The sequence below is a fragment of the Ranitomeya variabilis genome, chromosome 2 (genome assembly GCF_051348905.1).
Source record: "Ranitomeya variabilis isolate aRanVar5 chromosome 2, aRanVar5.hap1, whole genome shotgun sequence".
NCBI lineage: Eukaryota > Metazoa > Chordata > Amphibia > Anura > Dendrobatidae > Ranitomeya > Ranitomeya variabilis.
The window spans coordinates 891111811-891131798 of NC_135233.1; the positions used below are offsets into that span (position 1 = coordinate 891111811).

At 43.8% G+C, this 19988-nt stretch overlaps 1 protein-coding gene across 4 annotated transcripts in view; it reads right to left on the minus strand.

Annotated features, from left to right (window-relative positions):
- LOC143808128 (uncharacterized) overlaps positions 1–19988 on the minus strand; it is a 1431070-nt gene that overhangs the window by 1011996 nt on the left and 399086 nt on the right. For all 4 annotated transcript variants that reach the window (XR_013221890.1, XR_013221891.1, XR_013221884.1 and 1 more), the window contains exon 4: positions 1738–1860. The gene's annotated coding sequence lies outside the window, so the exon portion shown is untranslated. The remainder of the gene's footprint in view (positions 1–1737; positions 1861–19988) is intronic.

Below are 19988 nucleotides of genomic sequence, written 5' to 3' on the forward strand. Positions count from 1 at the left end.
TCCAACAATCTTGAAGGAGTTCCCAGAGATGCTTAGCACTTGTTGGCCCTTTTTCCTTCACTCTGCAGTCCACCTCACCTCAAACTATCTCTATTGGGTTCAGGTCTGGTGGCTGTGGAGGCCAGGTCATCTGGCACAGCACCCCATCACTCTCCCTCTTGGTCAAATAGCCCTTACACAGCCTGGAGGTGTGTTTGGGGTCATTGTCCTGTTGAAAAATAAATGATGGTTCAACTAAATGCAAACCGGATGGAATAGCATGCCGCTGCAAGATGCTGTGGTAGCCATGCTAGTTCAGTATGCCTTCAATTTTGAATAAATACCCAACAGTGTCTCCAGAAAAACACCCCCACACCATCACACCTCCTCCTCCATGCTTCACGGTTGGAACCAAGCATGTTGAGTCCATCCATTCACCTTTTCTGTGTTGCACAAAGACACGGTGGTTGGAACCAAAGATCTCAAATTTGGACTCATCAGACCAAAGCACAGATTTCCACTGGTTTAATGTCCATTCCTTGTGTTCTTTAGCCCAAACAAGTCTCTTCTGCTTGTTGCCTGTCCTTAGCAGTGGTTTCCTAGTAGCTATTTTACCATGAAGACCTGCTGCACAAAGTCTCCTCTTAACAGTTGTTGTAGAGATGTGTCTGCTGCTAGAACTCTGTGTGGCATTGACCTGGTCTCTAATCTGAGCTGCTGTTAACCTGCAATTTCTGAGGCTGGTGACTCGGATAAACTTATCCTCAGAAGCAGAGGTGACTCTTGGTCTTCCTTTCCTGGGGCGGTCCTCATGTGAGCCAGTTTCTTTGTAGCGCTTGATGGTTTTTGCCACTGCACTTGGGGACACTTTCAAAGTTTTACCAATTTTTCAGACTGACTGACCCTCATTTCTTAAAGTAATGATAGCCACTCGCTTTTCTTTACTTAGCTGCTTTTTTTTTGCCATAATACAAATTACAGTCTATTCAGTAGGACTATCAGCTGTGTATCCACCAGTAGTGTTGAGCATTCCGATACTGCAAATATCGGGTATCGGCCGATATTCGCTGTATCGGAATTCCGATACCGAGCTCCGATATTTTTGTGATATTGGAAATCGGAATCGGAAGTTCCTATAAGTTCCCAGGCGTGTGCGGTGCGTATGGTTCCCAGGGTCTGGAGGAGAGGAGACTCTCCTTCAGGCCCTGGGATCCATATTCATGTAAAAAATAAAGAATAAAAATAAAAAATAAGAATGTGACTAGTGCTAACAATAGATCTGTAGTAATGTAGCTGAGAAAGAAGGTTCTGGCTCCACATAGACATCGTCTGTCACAGTGTCTTAGAGGTGGTCTCTGCCCTGAAAAAAGACGGTTAATGCTGATTATTCTCCTATCAAATATAACACTTTTGTGTTATAGCCTGTGAAGTACATGATGTGCTTTCCTGTTATTTTTTTTTTTTTATCAGAAATCTGCTTTAATGGGATTCTGTAATGAAAAAAAGACCTGTTTCAATTGGGTCTTATAATAAACATGCTTCTTTAAAAAATATTTCTAAAAACTGTCCTATTAAGAAATCTTGCCATTTTTACACTGGCCACTGAGCATTATACTGGGCTTGTACTTACTGCTTTGTACCACTCACTGTTCTGCAGTAATTATCATTAGAGGCAGGATTGCAATGACGGATGAAACCATTACATACAGTGATTAACACGTAATCCACCATTAACAATACTTGATGGTCATATCTTACCTCCTCCCTCTCCCTGCACAATGACCTCTGCACAGATGAAAGAGCATGTCTAGAAAGTTCTCCTGTAGTGGTCAAGGAGCCATTCTACTGCTGCTTGTGTTCATATGGCTGCTGAAGAATTATCTGTGTAGAACAGGAAAGAGCAGTCTAGTATTAGGCTTAGTAGTCGGAGTGAAGATGAAAAGTTTTCTAATTTATTTAACATAAATAGTGATGTGATAAATGTAAAGAAAAAGACTAAATATAAATACATTTATTATAAAAACCTGATTTAAACAATAAGTCATATTCTGATTTCTTTAAATCAAGTCACATAAGAGCACATTTCAAAATCAACGGATTTTGCTGTCAGTTTTTCATTTGCAAAAACAATTTAGATTATATTAGACCATATTCAAGCAAAGCAATCAGAGAAACAGATCAGACATAAAATGTTGGTGCAATACTATATATACTTTGGCATTAGTGATAAGCGAATATACTCGGTACTCGAGATTTCCCGAGCACGCTCGGGGGTCCTCCGAGTATTTGTAAGTAGAGTTGAGCGACTTTTACTTTTTTTGGCCTATTATTGCGAAAAGTCGGGGGCCGACTGAAACACGAAACCCAATGCAAGTCAATGGGGAATCAAAGTTGGCAGTGAGTGGACGACAGGAAAACACCTACAGTGCCCATTTTAATGCCAAAAACATCAATTCTTATTACTGAAGCTTGTCAATCTTAATTTACTTTATAATAATAGTTAGGCATTGAAAACTGGGGGTCATTTGGCTAAAGTTGTGGGGGGTAGGGCTGGCTCAAGATTTTCGTGGGCCCAGGAAACGCGGAATACGTCATGGCGGTGGAGCAGGGAGAGGTAAGTATTTCAACTTTGCAAATGCTGTGATCCTGAGCAAGCAGGGGGGCCCACTCGTTGGCATTGGCACTGGCACAGGGCCCCTCATAGTACGATGTTGTGTTTGATGGCGGGTGGCACATACCACTAGCAGAAACACTTTTGCGTACTATGAGGGGCCCTGTGCCAGTGACGTTGCCAACGAGTATGCCCCCCACCTGATGAAGGAACCTGCACTTTCATCTGCACCTTCCTCTTTGTCCGCGTGTAAGGTGGTACAGTATGCGGGAAGGGGAACCTGACTTTCAGCACGGTCAGATTCTGGCTGTGTAAAGGGCAAGGGGAATGTAGTGGTCTGGGTCAATGTATCAGTAGACTCATCTAGCAGTGGCTGGGAAATGGGCAGGATGAGGAGGAAACACAGATATAGGCCCAAATAATAAAGTAGGCTAAATGCAGTTCAAAATTGGTAACAGGACTAAACAGGCGGCATTGCTTTGTTCAGCGGAGGACAACTGTAAGGAGTGGCTGACACAGTTAGTAGGCCCAAATAATTAAGTAGGCTAAATGCAGTTCAAAATTGGTAACAGGGCTAAACTGGTGACATTGCTTTCTTCAGTGGAGGACAACTGTAAGGAGTGGCTGACTCAGTTAGCAGGTCCAAATAATTAAGTAGGCTAAATGCAGTTCAAAATTGGTAACAGGACTAAACAGGCGGCATTGCTTTTTTCAGCGGAGGACAACTGTAAGGAGTGGCAGACACATTTAATAGGCCCAAATAATTAAGTAGGCTAAATGCAGTTCAAAATTGGTAACAGGACTAAACAGGCAGCATTGCTTTCTTCAGCGGAGGACAACTGTAAGGAGTGGCTGACACAGTTATTAGGCCCAAATAATTAAGTAGGCTAAATGCAGTTCAAAATTGGTAACAGGACTAAACAAGTGGCATTGCTTTCTTCAGCGCAGGACAACTGTAAGGAGTGGCAGACACAGTTAGTAGGCCCAAATAATTAAGTAGGCTAAATGCAGTTCAAAATTGGTAACAGGGCTAAACTGGCGGCATTGCTTTCTTCAGCGGAGGACAACTCTAAGGAGTGGCTGACACAGTTAGTAGGCCCAAACAATTAAGTAGGCTAAATGCAGTTCAAAATTAATAACAGGACTAAACAGGTGGCATTGCTTTGTTCAGTGGAGGACAACTGTAATGAGCAGGAGCCACAGTTAGTAGGCCCTAATAATAAAGTAGGCTAAATGTAGTTCAAAATTGGTAACAGGACTAAACAGGTGGCATTGCTTTGTTCAGTGGAGGAAAACTGTAATGAGTGGCAGACACAGCTAGTAGGCCCAAATAATAAAGTAGGCTAAATGCAGTTCAAATATGGTAACAGGACTAAACAGGCGGCATTGCTTTGTTCAGTGGAGGAAAACTGTAATGAGTGGCAGACACAGTTAGTAGGCCCAAATAATAAAGTGGGCTAAATGCAGTTCAAAATTAGTAACAGGACTAAACAGGCGGCATTGCTTTGTTCAGTGGAGGAAAACTGTAATGAGTGGCAGACACAGTTAGTAGGCCCAAATAATAAAGGAGGCTAAATGCAGTTCAAATGTGGTAACAGGACTAAACAGGCGGCATTGCTTTGTTCAGTGGTTGAAAACTGTAATGAGTGGCAGACACAGTTAGTAGGCCCAAATAATAAAGTGGGCTAAATGTCTGCCAAAAAATTGATCATAAATAAACAGGCGACATTGCTAGGTACAGGGGTGGGCTCCTCTGCTGAGTAGCAGACAGTGGTAGTAGGTGCAAAGTATTATCTGGTCTAAATGGAGGCCAGGGCCCCTGTATATTTTAACTATCATCTATCATTTCAACAAATTTTTATTGGCAGTGCCATTGAAGAATGTAACAGCACAGACTACACAGTGGTGGAGCAGGGAGAGGTAAGTATTGCAAGTGGTAGAGCACTGTTCGAGCTGGGGGGAACACTCTCTCGTGGGCGGCGGTACTGGCACAGGGCCCCTCATATTACGATGGTGTGTCTGACGTTGGTTGTGCACCACCACCGTCAGAGACACTTCATTGTAATATGAGGGACCCTGTTGTGGATTCTGTTGGTGGGCTCCCTCTGGTGGTTACTGCTGGTACTGGGTGACTTTGGTGGGTTGCGGCCTTTGGTTTCCACCTGTCCATCAGAGGCTGGGTGTTTCCTATTTTACCTGGCCTTTCTGTCATTTCCCTTGCCGGCTATCAATGTGTTCAGATGTGCTCTGTTTGGTTCCTGCCTACCTGCTCCCAGATCTTTCAGGATAAGCTAAGTGCTGATTTTCAGTTGTTTGGTTTTTGGTCCAGCTTGCTTAGAATGTTTCTATGCTAGCTGGTTGCTCTAGTGGACTGAGGTTCTCCCCATGTGCCATGAGTTGGCACATGGGTTCTTGTAATCTCAGGATGGTTTTTTTGATTAGGGTTTTTTGCTGACCGCTCAGTCCCCTTTTGTATCATTCTGCTTTCTAGTTTTCAGCGGGCCTCTATTTGCTAAAGCTATATACATCATCTCTATGTGTGTGCCTTCCTCTCATTTCACCGTCAATATATGTGGGGGGCAACTATACCTTTGGGGTTAATTCCTCTGGAGGCAAGTGAGGTCTTGTTTTCTCTGCAGTACTAGTTAGCTCTTAGGCTGGTGCGTGGCGTCTAGAACCAACGTAGGAACGCTCCCTGGCTATCTCTAGTTGCGTTTGTCAGGCGTAGGGCAGCGGTCAGCCCAGGTTCCATCACCCTAGAGCTCGTCCGATATTTGTTATACTTTGCTTGTCCTGTGCTATCCCTAGCCATTGGGGATTCATGACAGGACCCTGTGCCAGTGCTGTCACCCAAGAGTGGGCCCACCCACCTGTCCAGGCAAATGGCACTCGCATGGGTGCTTGCGCCAGGTGGTGACCACGGCCCTGTGGGGGAAGTCAGCCCATTTAGGGAGGTATAAAAATGGCATATGGTGGATATTCAGCAGCTGCAAATGGAGGAATTGGAGAAATCAGTAAGAGGAGGCCAAAAGAAAGATATTTTTCAGGCAAGCTACGTGTCAGCAGGGGAAGGTGGGGCAAAATAATTTGAAATCCATGATTGGTTCATTTTAATGAAGGTTAGATCATCAACATTTTGGGTAGCCAGACGTGTCCTTTTTTCGGTCAGTATTGAACCAGCAGCACTGAAGACTAGTGTTGAGCGATACCGTCCGATACTTGAAAGTATCGGTATCGGAAAGTATCGGCCGATACCGTCACAGTATCGGAATCCAATCCGATACCGATACCCGATACCAATACAAGTCAATGGGACTCAAGTATCGGACGGTATCCCTGATGGTTCCCAGGGTCTGATGGAGAGGAAACTCTCCTTCAGGCCCTGGGAACCATATAAATGTGTAAAAGAAAGAATTAAAATAAAAAATATCGCTATACTCACCTGTCCGACGCAGCCGGGACTTCAGCGAGGGAACCGGCAGCGTTGTTTGTTTAAAAATCGCGCTATTACTTGGTTACGTGAATTCCCGGCTTGTGATTGGTCAGGTCGGCCATGTTGCCGGGACGCGGACCAATCACAGCAAGCCGTGACGAAATTACGTCACGGCTTGCTGTGATTGGTCCGCGTCCCGGCAATATGGCCGCCCTGACCAATCACAAGCCGGGACGTCACGGGAGGCTGGACACGCGCTCATTTTAAAATGGGCGCGTGTCCAGCCTCCCGTGACGTCACGGCTTGTGATTGGTTGCGCCGCGATCAACCAATCACAAGCCGGGAGGCTGGACGCGCTCATTTTGAAATGGGCGCGTGTCCAGCCTCCCGTGACGTCACGGCTTGTGATTGGTTGCGCCGCGATCAACCAATCACAAGCCGGGAGGCTGGACGCGCTCATTTTGAAATGGGCGCGTGTCCAGCCTCCCGGCTTGTGATTGGTTGCGTCGCGGTCAACCAATCACAAGCCGTGACGTCACGGGAGGCTGGACACGCGCCCTTTTTAAAATGAGCGCGTTTCCAGCCTCCCGTGACGTCACGGCTTGTGATTGGTTAATGGCGGCCATGTTGCCGGGACGCGGACCAATCACAGCAAGCCGTGACGTATTTTCGTCACGGCTTGCTGTGATTGGTCCGCGGCCCGGCAACATGGCCGCCCTGACCAATCACAAGCCGGGACTTCGCGTAACCATGTAAAAGCGGGAATTTTAAACAAACAACGCTGCCGGTTCCTGCGCTGAGGTCCCGGCTGCGTCGGACAGGTGAGTATAGCGATATTTTTTATTTTAATTCTCTATTTTACACATTTTAACATTAATGTTGTTCCGATACCCGATACCCGATACCACAAGAGTATCGGAATCCCGGTATCGGAATTCCGATACAGCAAGTATCGGCCGATACCCGATACTTGCAGCATCGGAATGCTCAACACTACTGAAGACTCTTTCTGATAGCACACTAGCAGCAGGGCAAGCGAGCTCCTGTAATGCATATTCTGCCAATTCAGGCCAGGTGTCTATTTTAGATGCCCAGTAATCAAAGGGGAATGACCTGTGAGGGAGAACATTGATAAGGTAGGAAAAGTAGTTCGTAACCATACTGGACAAATGCTGTCTCCTGTCACTTTGAATCGATGCAGCAGTACCTGACGTGTCAGCGGTCATTGCGAAATCACTCCACAACCTGGTCATAAAACCCCTCTGTCCAACGCTACTTCGGATTTGTGCACCTCTAGCACATCTGCCATGTTGCCCCCTACGGCTCATGTGAGAACCATCACTGCCCCTGTGTGCTGGGAATGCCTGAACCAAACGGTCTGCAAGAGTTGCTTGTTTGGTAGCCAATATTTGCTCAACGTTCTCATGTGGCACTATATTTTGTAATTTTCCTTTATATCATGGATCCAGGAGGCAGGCCAATCAGTAATCGTCATCGGTCATCATTTTGATAATGCGGGGGTCCCTTTTTAGGATACACAAGGCATACTCAGCCATGTGGGCCAATGTTCCAGGTGTCAATTCACTGCTTGTGCTGGGTTGAGGAGTACTTTCTTGCAAATCAACATCATCTGCGTCCCGCAAAAACCCTGTACCTGACCTTGCAACGCCACCAGTTTCTATTGCCCCCTGAGAAGCATCCTCCTCCCATAAATATTCAGCCCCATCATCCTCCTCCTCTTCGTCCGCCACCTCATCCAGGAGAGTTCCCTGAGCAGACAATGGCTGACTGTCATCAAGGCTTCCCTTCTCCTCGGCTGCAGACGCCTGCTCCTTAATGTGCGTCAAACTTTGCATCAGCAGACACATTGGTGGGATGCTCATGCTTATGATGGCGTCGTCTGCACTTACCAGCCGTGTGCATTCCTCAAAACACTGAAGGACTTGAAAGAGGTCTTGTAGCTTCGACCACTCCACACCAGACAACTCCATGTCTGCCATCCAAGTGCCTGCCCGTGTATGTGTATCCTCCCACAAAAAAATTACAGCACGCCTCTGTTCGCACAGCCTCTGAAGCATGTGCAGTGTGGAGTTCCACCTTGTTGCAACGTCGATTATTATGCGGTGCTGGGGAAGATTCATCGATCGCTGATGGTTCAGCATACGGCTGGAGTGTACGGGCGACCGGTGGATGTGCAAGCAAAGTCTTCGCACCTTCAGGAGCAGGGCTGGTAACCCCAGAACATTTTTGAGGAAGCACTGCACCACCAGGTTCAAGGTGTGAGCCAGGCAAGGTATGTGTTTCAGTTCTGAAAGGGCTATGGCAGCCATAAAATTCCTTCCGTTATCACTGACTACCTTGCCTGCCTCAAGATGTACACTGCCTAGCCATGACTGAGTTTGTTGCTGCAAATACTCGGCCAGTACTTCCGCGGTGTGTCTGTTGTCGCCCAAACACTTCATTTGTAACACAGCCTGCTGACGCTTACCACTAGCTGTTCCATAATGGGACACCTCGTGTGCAACACTGGCAGCTGTGGATGGAGTGGTCGTGCGACTGCACTCTTTGGATGAGCTTTCACTTCTGGAGGAGGTGGAGGAGGAGGAGGGGTGGCGAACGCCTACAGCCAACTGTTTCCTAGACCGTGGGCTAGGCAGAACTGTCCCACTATGGCTGTCCCCTGTGGACGCTGCATCCACCACATTAACCCAGTGCACCGTGATGGACACGTAACATCCCTGGCCATGCCTACTGGTCCATGCATCTTTTGTGAGGTGCACCTTTCTACTGACTGATTGCCTCAGTGCATGGACAATGCGGTCTTTGACATGCTGGTGCAGGGCTGGGATGGCTTTTCTCGCAAAGAAGTGCCGACTGGGTAGGTCATAGCGTGGTACTGCATAGGCCATCAGGTCTTTGAAAGCTTCGCTTTCAACTAACCAGTAGGGCATCATTTCTAACGAGATTAGTCTAGCAATGTGGGCGTTCAAACCCTGTGTACACGGATGAGAGGATGAGTACTTTCTTTTCCTAACGAGAGTCTCTTGTAGGGTGAGCTGGACTGGAGAGCTGCATATGGTGGAACTAGCGGTGGTGGTGGTGGTGGTGGACATGGCAGATTGATAGATGGTTGGTGATGGTATTCTTGATGTTGGCCTACATACAGTGTTTCCTACCAAAATCCTTGTGATTCCCTGACTGCTTTGGCTTTGCGACGATACCTCCACATTTGCTGCTGGTGGTGTCCTAACCGGTGGGCTTACAGTGAGGGAAGCAATGTAGCGTTGCTGACTACCTTCATTCTGAGCAGGTGCACCAACGGTACGGGACGTTTGGTAGTTAGTCCAGGCTTGCAAGTGCATGCTGGTTAAATGTCTAAGCATGCACGTTGTATTTAAATTTTGGGGATTCTTCCCTCCGCTAAAGGTCTTTGAGCATTTCTTACAGATAACTTTGCACTGATCATTCGGATCTTGGTTAAAAAATTGCCACACTACACTCTTCCTACTATGGAATACCTTTTCAGGCATTGCACGCTGTGCTGCTTTCACCGGATGGCCACGCTGTCCTAAAACTGTTTTTGTTTTTGACAAACGTTTTTGGCCAGATACGGGCCTGCCAGATGAAAGCTGTTGCGATGTAGATGGCTGCTGTGGATCATCCTCCTCCACTTCTGAGCTACTGGCAGCGGCACCCTTTTCCCCAATGGCTGCCAATCTGGTTCAACAACTGGATCATCTATCACCTCCTCTTCAATGTCATGTGCACCTTCCTCTGTGTCACCGTGTAAGGTGCTATAGCTTTCGGGACGGGGCACCATAGTCTCATCAGGGTCAGATTCTGGCTCAGTACACTGCGAGGGCAATGTAGTGATCTGAGTCAACGGAACAGCATAATAATCTAGCTGTGGCTGTGCATCAGTGCACTCCATGTCCGATTCATCTTGTAATGGGCAGTTAACAATTTCCCTTTCTAACCCAGGCACGGTATGTGTAAAGAGCTCCATGGAGTAACCTGTAATGTCGCCTGACGCATCCTTCACTTTTGGTTTGGGTGAAGGACACAAGGAAGCGACTTGCTCCTGACCGGGAGCATCCACTGACGACTCGCTGCTTTTATATTTGGAACTTTCTGAAGAGGAGGCAAAAGAGCTAGAGGCTGAGTCAGCAAGGAAAGCCAAAACTTTTTCCTGCTGCCCTGGCTTTAAAAGCTGTTTTCCTACTCCCAGATAAGGGAGCCTTCGAGGCCTTGTGTAACCAGACGATGACACTGGCTCAACACCTCCAGCCTTAGGTGCTATTTTGCTTTTCCCACTACCACCAGATGCTCCACCAACACCACCACCATCAGTACCTGCTGGCAACGACCGCCCACGGCCTCTTCCACCAGACTTCCTCATTTTTGGGAAAATCTAACCAAAATAACAACCGTTATATGGTACTGTAAAACAAGGTAGATGGTGTATATAAACTTGTTGAGAATTTAAATCTCCCTTTTTTTGGGGGGAGACTGAACCAAAACTCAAGCCCAGTGTATAACACAACACAATGTAAGTGGCAGAATGTGGCTGGCTGATATACGACAAACTAACAGAACTGATGTAGATCCACTTTGTGACAATTTGAATCTCCCTTTTTTTCAGGGGAGACTGCACCAAAACTCAGGCCCAGTGTATAACACAACACAATGTAAGTGGCAGAACGTGGCTGGCTGATATACGACAAACTAACAGAACTGACGTAGATCCACTTTGTGACAATTTGAATCTCCCTTTTTTTGGGGGGAGACTGCACCAAAACTCACGCCCAATGTATAACACAACACAATGTAAGTGGCAGAAAGTGGCTGGAAGATATATGAAAAAAATACAAGGACTGTAGTACAATTTCAATCTCTCTACAATGATCTTAGGACAAGTATGGCAGCAATACAAAGGACTGCTGCACACAAAAGTGTTGACAAATAAACAAGATAACTGTGCAGAAAGGAGCAACAGGATTTTTGCTTTAAAAAAAGCAGTTGGTTTGCACAGCAGCCTGCAAACAGCAATGCAGCTATCAGGGAGCCTTATAAGGCAGCCTAATAAGCTACAGAGCTGATGCACAAAAATATACCCTCCACTGTCCCTTCAAAAAAAAGGTGGTGTTGGACAGTGGAAATCGCTACAGCACAAGCGGTTTGGGGGTTAATCTTCCCTCCCTAACTATATCCCTTCTTCTGATGAAGCTGCAGCAACCTCTCCCTATGCCAAGATCAGCAGAAGTAAGATGGCGGTCGGTGTGCACGCCCCTTTATACCCCCTGTGACGCCGCAGAAAGCAAGCCAATCACTGTCATGCTCTTCTCTAAGATGGTGGGGACCGAGACCTATGTCATCACGCTGCCCACACTCTGCGTCCTCCTTCATTGGCTGAAAAATGGCGCTGAATGCGTCATATGAAAGCGACTTTGGCACGAAGATCGCCGACCGCATGGCCGATCCCACACTAGGATCAGGTCGGGTTTCATGAAACTCGACTTTGCCGAAAGTCAGCGATTTTTGAATTTGTCCGATCCGTTTCGCTCAACCCTATTTGTAAGTACTCGGAGATTTAGTTTTCAGCGCCGCAGCTGAATGATTTACATCTCTTAGCCAGCTTGATTACATGTGGGGATTCCCTAGCAACCAGGCATCCCCCACATGTACTTATACTGGCTAACAGATGTAAATCGTTCAGCTGCGGCAAGAAAAACTAAATCTCTGAGCACTTACAAATACTCGGAGGACACCCAAGCGTGCTCGGAAAATCTCGAGTACCGAGTATATTCGCTCATCACAAATTGGCATACAAGAAAAAAAAACTTTTTAAAGGGTCTTTGGTATCTTATGAAAAGATGGATTTTCATTAGTAAATGCCATAACTTCTTCTGTGCTGAGGGTCTGTACTATTGGTCCTTCAACAATACTGAAAATGAAGGTGACACATTGTTAGTGTCCACAAGTTTTTGCAGCACAGCAGCTTTATTGGCCAATTTTGCTGCATAGGGAACTGCAGAAAGTCCCATCCATGTAAATGGAGCTCTGGTACAGTACCCCATTTAATTTTGGATTGGGGGGCTCATATGCTGGACCACACAAGTTGTGATTAATGGGAGATTTTTACTAAAAAGAAGAACATGCAAAGCATTTACGGTAAATATGACCCATGTGCTAATGCCAGCACCATTTTCTAACCCTCCTGAAACTTGTATAATTTTGCTATATTAGTCTGATAGTGCCCACACCCCCACTAACCCCAATATATTAGTGTCTGCAGTGGCTAGATGTTCCACATGTCGTATATTATTTGTTAATCCATTTAGCATTATTATGCTGCAATGTATCTGCTCTAAATAATATTGTTATTATTTATTTATATAACGCCATTGATTCCATGGTGCTGTACATGAGAAGGGGGTTACATACAAATTACAGATATCACTTACAGTACGCAAACTAACAGTGACAGAGGGGAGAAGTCCCTGCCCTTGCGGACTTACATTCTACAGGGTGGTGGGGAAGGAGGCAATAGGTTGAGGGTTGCAGCAGCTCCGGTGATGGTGATCTTATGTCACCCAACAATTTTAAAGGACACAACAGCAATTTCAAAAGAAACCCTAAAAAAAAGAAATAACATTTGATTCTGTTATTATGAGCTGAAAGTAAAGAACCAAGACAGAAATATGATGTAACTTTTAGTAAGGATAACTACAAGATTTCTATTATTCATGTAAGCAGACGGACCTATATGAGGGAAAACCTTCCTCCATTGTAGTCGATGCGTGTTTTGCTCACTTTTATGTATTCCCTCGCCAGAGACAATATTGAATTCATTGTTCTCAGTTTGATCCTATTATGACCATGATATCTTTAAAAAAAAAATCCAGATAAAAACTGCTCCCAAAACAAATTAAACAGTTGGTAAGTGAGATGTAAAAAGATATCCTGTCAGCCAGTGGTTCCAGTAAGAAGCACAATGCATTCTCTCCTGGCAAGAAGCCGAAAAATAAGGATAAAATGAAATGAATGAATTACATTCAGGACACAATGGGGCATCAGATTTGTCTGAAGTATATTGCACTGCAGGATACTACTCCAAATGAAGACCATGTTAAAAAAAAGTCATTTTCTATATTTTTCAAAATTTAATGGATAAAAGGAATATTGGAGCAGACATTGCAATACACTAACAGCAGTATACCTGGGTTTTACATTTGTATAGAACATTTTAAGAAATGCCATTAATTCAATAAGGGATGTTTTAATACAGGAAAACCCTACACAATTATTTCTGTACAAGTATCATTGATAGCATTGCATTTTGCTCTTGATCCTGTGCACTTCGCTTCCCCAGTATTTAGACTACAGGTGAATTTCCTACTATGAAGCCATATTTCTTTTTCTATAACACAACAGACTTCAGCATGTATTGTCTTATTCTAGTCAAATAAAGCTACGTAGTTTTAAATTCATGGCAACATGCCACCAAACTGAATATTATCACCTTCAATTACTCATCACGCATTCTTGATTGATTGATTGGCATATGTTATATAAGATATCTGCCCTAGCTCTCAGAGGGTGATTCATGCGCACCTTTCCTCTATCTTTGCAGCTGAGCGCCATCACATTGTCTTAGCAGGTAGCAAAGGCGGTCTAAAAAATCATGACTGTTGTCATCGCTGGGTAACATATTTTCCACCAAGTTAATCCCCCATTAGTTGCTCTTCTAGTTCGGCGACATATCCACCATCCATCTGTAATATTGTTTCTTTGTGTATTCTAATTATGTCCTCCTGGACAGCGAATGGTAGAGCTGATTAGCAGTACCAATTGCAAAGGCGATGGCCCTATTTAAATCTACATATGTCTTTTTCCATTGCCAAATAATGGATTTAATACTGCTCCAAAAACCCTGCTCCTGATATTTGGCTTAGCTTGTTACCTGCTCTTCTGTAGTTTAACTCTTAGATTGAAATATGGAAGAGACTCTAGACCAGAGGTCTCAAACACGTGACCTGAGAGCCATATGTGGCCCTTGAAGCTGTCAATTGCAGCCTGTGGACACTGGAATTCCCAAAATATTCTCTGGATAGCAGAGCACAGGCTGGAGAATGAGCAAATCGGCACACAATGTGTCAGAGCACAGTATGTTCCTGTGCTGCTGGATCACTGGTGATAGGTGAATATGAAGAGGAGGTTTTCTTAACCTCTTCCCAGCATCTGCCTTACGTGTATGATGCAGCAGGAGGTGACTTCCCGCTAACCACTGCACATGTACAACTCCATGATCGCACTGGCTCACAAGCAACTGGCACCATCATCACAAGTTGATGACACCCAGCAGCAATAGCCACGATCACAGCCATTTAATGCCTTAGTCAGTGCTGTATTTAATCATATCTCTTTAAATTATGATTAATAAAGATTATCTGCAAATAATGTAAATAGTATTATATAATGTGGCAATAAGGTACTGTATGTGTTGCCATTGTGGCAGTTTGTAAATATGAGATGACTAATAGCATGAAGTTATCTATTTGAATTATGTTTTGAATATTAGGGTTTTCTACCGCACTTCAAAAACATAATAATAGGCTAAAGGTGATGTCCGTAAGATAGGCGATAACTTGCTGTTTGTTAGGGCTCCCATTGCACCACAACCACAACCTATTCAAAGAATAATATTCTGATGATCCTCATGTGAATAAAGTACATGATTGCCACCATTCCATTGATTGTTTATGGGACTTGCGGAAATTGAGTACAGAGCTTAGCTATGTCCCATTGACAAAGAATGCGGTTGTGACACCGCTTAAACAAGAATTGGAAATTGGTGGCAGGCCCAGCAGTGGGACTTATATCAGTCAGCAAGTTATCACCTATACTATGGCTAGGGTTACAAGAGTCAATATTCTCTCGTGGGTCAATTACACAAATCACACTCTGATCAAACTCTGAGTGTGATCATAGTGTGATTCAAATCTCTCGGATGAGGAGAAGATGGAGAAAAAAATGTCTCCATCTTCTCCATTTTATCAGTCGTGGAAATTGGACTATATTCAGATGTCATCCAAGTGCAGTCCAGTGGTTTCCATGCACTCATTGACTTGCATGGGTGGATGCGATCAGAATATCAGAGCCAACTGAGGTATGCAGCGTTTGACATATACCCAGCCCCATAGAATAATATTGGCCCCAGTGTGATCCAATGTTTTGTGGTATTGCACTCAGACTGAAAATACAACCATGTGCACAAGCCCTAATATTCAACCATAATTTACTATGTTGGTATAACCCATTTAAACTCTTAATGACCACCAATCAACATTAAAATAGGGGCCATTAAGGAGCCTTATTTCCTCATCGCCATTTTAAAACGGTGCAATGGAAGAAGAGAATAGCGCCGCCCCGCTATCTGTCCCACGGGTGACAGCTGTACATCCTGCGATATTGGTCCCGGTCAGTTTTGGCGCCAATTATAATAATCTTTAGTTTTATATAGCGCTAACATATTCCGCAACGCTTTACAGTTTACACACATTATCATCGCTGTCCCCGATGGGGCTCACAATCTAAATTCCCTATCAGTATGTCTTGGAATGTGGGAAGAAACCGGAGAACCCGGAGGAAACCCACGCAAATACGGGAAGAACATACAAACCCTTTGCATATATTGTCCTTGGTGGGATTTGAACCCAGGACTCCAGCGCTGCAAGGCTGCAGTGATAACGATAACCACTGTGCCACCGTGCTGCTATTATCCACTTACATATCTCTGTCATTTGCGAGATCAAGCTTTCAGCAGGGTTTCACAGTCTCTGTCAGTGACTCACTGATAGATGTCTGGTACTGCAGTACACAAGTACTGCAGTGCATGAGACCAATGATCAGAGTAAAAATTATACATGTCTCACAGACAAACAGTGAAGATAGTAAAAAAAATGTGTAAAAAAATTGAAAACAACACAAAAAACGCACAAGAATGACTAAAAGCTTTTTCACCACTAAAAACATAGCTTTTGTGATAAAACAAAGATAAACAAGAAAAGTACACATATTTGGTATTGTGATGTCCAGTATAACCTTATCTGTAAAACTGTCAATGAAAAAATAATAAAAACACTACAAAAATGTTGCTTTTTCATTATAATTATTGGCACACAAAAATTGAATAACAAGCGATCAAAAAGCTACCCTATTTTTTGGACTGTAAGACGCACTTTTTTCTTCCAAAAATTTGTAGGAAAATGGGGTGGGTGTCTTATAGTCCAGATGTACCTGCTGTGGATGGGGAGGTGGGGGAGCACAGGGGCAGAGCAGCAGGTCACACCCATTGGAGTGGAGAGCGGTGAATATTCATTTCTCTTTAACAGCGGACATGCTGATAGCCGCAGGCTTCCTGTAATGGCAGGGCTCTGAAGTGTGCCTGCTACTTAAGGGAATGAATATTCACTGCTCTCCTGTCCCATGGGTGTAGAGTGCAGTGAATATTCATTGAGCTTTAATAGCGGGCACAGAAGTAGCAGCCGCTGGCTTCCTGCAGTGGCCGGGTGATCACATGTGCCTGCTATTAAAGAGAACAAATATTCACTGCTCTCCACCCCATGGGAATGGAGAGCAATGAATATTCTTTCCCTTCAGTAGAGGGCACACATGAGCACCCTGCCGCCGCAGGAAGCCAGCTGCTGTGGCTGACAATGTGTCCACTATCAAAGATCAATTAATATTCACTGCTCCACAAACCGATAGTCTCGGGCACCGAGAGCAGTGAGTAGTCTGGCAGCTATCCTCTGCTTGAAAGCAGGATATGATGTCCCTGCCATGCGCTTCTTCAAGCATAAATGAGCTGTCGGCATCAGAACAGAATGCTGCAAGGGAGCGTAGGAAAGGTAAGTAGAATGGCTTATGTTTTTTAATTTTTTTTTATGGAGGCTGTGAGGTTCTGAGGTTGTGGGTTATAAAAATCACATAGACAGGCTAACGATGCAACTATTTTTTATTCCATACATCCATGGTACTACAAAAAAATCCATGTAGATGGCCAGCGTACAATGTCCTCAGTCCACAAGTTCCCAATCTGAGATTGTTAGTTCAACTGGCCCCATACCAGGCAATACCCACTGTCTCCCAACATTTGGTTGGCCCACAGCTTTTGGTATCTCCAGCCAGTATAGTGTGCAGTCACAGCCTATGTTCCTCCGGATGATGGATATCATGACCTTAGCTCATAGATACTCCTCCAGCCAACAATCAATCTCCATAGTCCATCCATCCATCCCAGCTCAGATCATCTCACATTGAAGCCAACAACTGCCTGATTCAACCCATGCTTCTTTTTTCTCCCTCCCCCTTAAAGAATTTTATTTAGCTCACAGGACAAAGCATATTCCATCACATGGGGCTGTATGTGAGACCCCCTGTGGTGATGGATCCCCTGAGGATGAATTGAGGAGAAAGCAAATCACTAATAAAATACAGCAAGAAAATATCTAACAAAACACAACAAAACCGGTGCTCGGTGCTGGAAAAAGTCTCCGCTCTACGTTCATTTGTCCTATAGTCTTTAGTTAGCATCCATATCCTCACAGAGGCCATGCATGCCGGATAGGAATGAGGGGGCCATGCATACCAGGATATGGATGAGGGGTCAATGCCTGCAAGGATAGAGATGAGGAGGCCTTGCATACTAGGATAGGAATGAAGGGGCCATGCCTATCTGGATAGGGATGAGAGGACCCTGCATACCAGTAAAGTGATGAGGGGGCCTTGCATACCAGGATAGAGATGAGAGGGCCATAAATGCCAGGATAAGGAAGAGGGGACTATATATCCCTGGATTGGGGACATATATATACACACCAGGATAGGGGATATTAGTACAGAATTGAACACATTTTTTGCTTCAATTTTTTTTTCTAATTTCCTCTTCTAAAACCTAGGTGCGTCTTATGGTCCGGTGCATGTTATAGTCTGATAAATATGGTATATGCATTCTTTGGAATGCACTACCTAGGTTAATACGATTAATCCCCAATCCCCACAGTTTTAAGCGTGCCCTAAAAACGCATTTGTTCAGACTGGCCTACCGCCTCAACGCATTAACCTAACTATCCCTGTGTGGCCTATTAAAAATAGAAAAAAAACCAAAACACATAATCAGGTTCCTTGCATCGTGTTCTCATACACTTTATGCAGTCAATAGCACTCTGTGTCTGTACTGCTACATACTTAGGCTGTTAACTGGTTCATGCAGCTTTACATGAACACCCGAGCCTTACACTATGGCTGGTCCAAATAACTAAAGCAATTGTTACCATCCACCTCTCGTGTCTCCCCTTTTCCTCATAGTTTGTAAGCTTGCGAGCAGGGCCCTCATTCCTCCTGGTATCTATTTTGAACTGTGATTTCTGTTATGCTGTAATGTTTATTGTCTGTACAAGTCCCCTCTATAAGTTGTAAAGCGCTGCGGAATATGTTGGCGCTATATAAATAAAAATTATTATTATTATAAAAAAGTGGAACAAATAAAAACGTCAAATCATCCCACAAAAAACAAGCTCTAATATGGCTCATTCAGAAAAAAAAATAAAAAGTTACAGCTCTCAGAATATGGAGGTGCAAAAACAAAATCATTTTTGTAAAATATTGTTTTGTTTTTAGTCTGTAGAAGCAGCAAAGCATAGAAAAAACTATATAAATCTAGTAGATCTGTAATCACACCGACTCAATAAACAAATCGGTATTACCATTTTTACAGCAAGGTGAACGGTGCAAAAAAAAGAGAAAAAAACAACTAAATTGCTGTTTTTTGTTCTGTGTCTGAAAAATCTGAATTAAAAAATGGTCAAAAAGTTATGTACCGAAAAAATCTCTAACTCGTCGTACAAAAAAATAAGCTCTTATACAGCATTCTTCGCCAAAAATTTAAAGAGTTACAACTCTCAGAATATGGCAACGAAAAAACTTTTTTTATATCAAAAACATTTGTACTGTGTGATAGCAGCAAAATATAAAAAAACCAATATAAATCTGGTATCGCTGTCATCCTACCGACCCAAATGATAAAGTTGTTACCGTATGGTAAACCGCGCAAAATAAAAAAAAGAACTATTGTTGTACTGTTGTCTATTGCGATATTCAGGCAATGTTTTTTAAACAGCATATCTTTTCTATTGGTCTGGTTGCATGGAATTGAGAAAATGAATGAATATATACAGAATTTAGTGTGCCTCCAAACATTGGAATTATAAGCATTCAATAAATTACATACAAGAGATCAGTAATCGTGTTGATTAATTGAGACGAGTGCCACTCATTCCGCTCAGTCAATTCTCATTGCTCATGAGACGATATCACTTGTGTATGGGAATCTACACAATATTTTCATGGAATACATGTGTTGGCAGGGAAAAGATCAGACTGTCAGAGAATTCAGAAGAACTGCTTCTTATTATATCCAATAAACATTTAGAGGAAACACAAAGCTTTTAGCTGAGCAGTTTCCTGGCTTGTTCAATAAAATAAGCAGAAAGTGGCTATACTTCATGCTGTGAATTAATGCTATGGTTATAACTATAAAGTGTGCAGAAATTAAAGCTATGCTTAAAAGCGTGCATATACCATGTTAATTTCCCCAGTTTACAGACACAGATTACCCAAATCCCTCACGTATTTATTTACAACTACATACATTTAATTGTCAATTAATTTTGTTTTAATTCCAGGCATCAATTTTAGTGGGAAATATGCTCGAGACATATGTTTCTTTAATACAGTTGCATTGAAATGAGTTGCTGACATATATCAGTCAAAATTAATACTTTCAATACTTGTTCAAGCTAGTTACAGTTTATGGTAATAATTCCCCATCTTGATACTAGTGGGAACACTTAAAGTTATTAATGGATCGACACACTGCGTTACGGGCTTCTGAATACAGGTGCA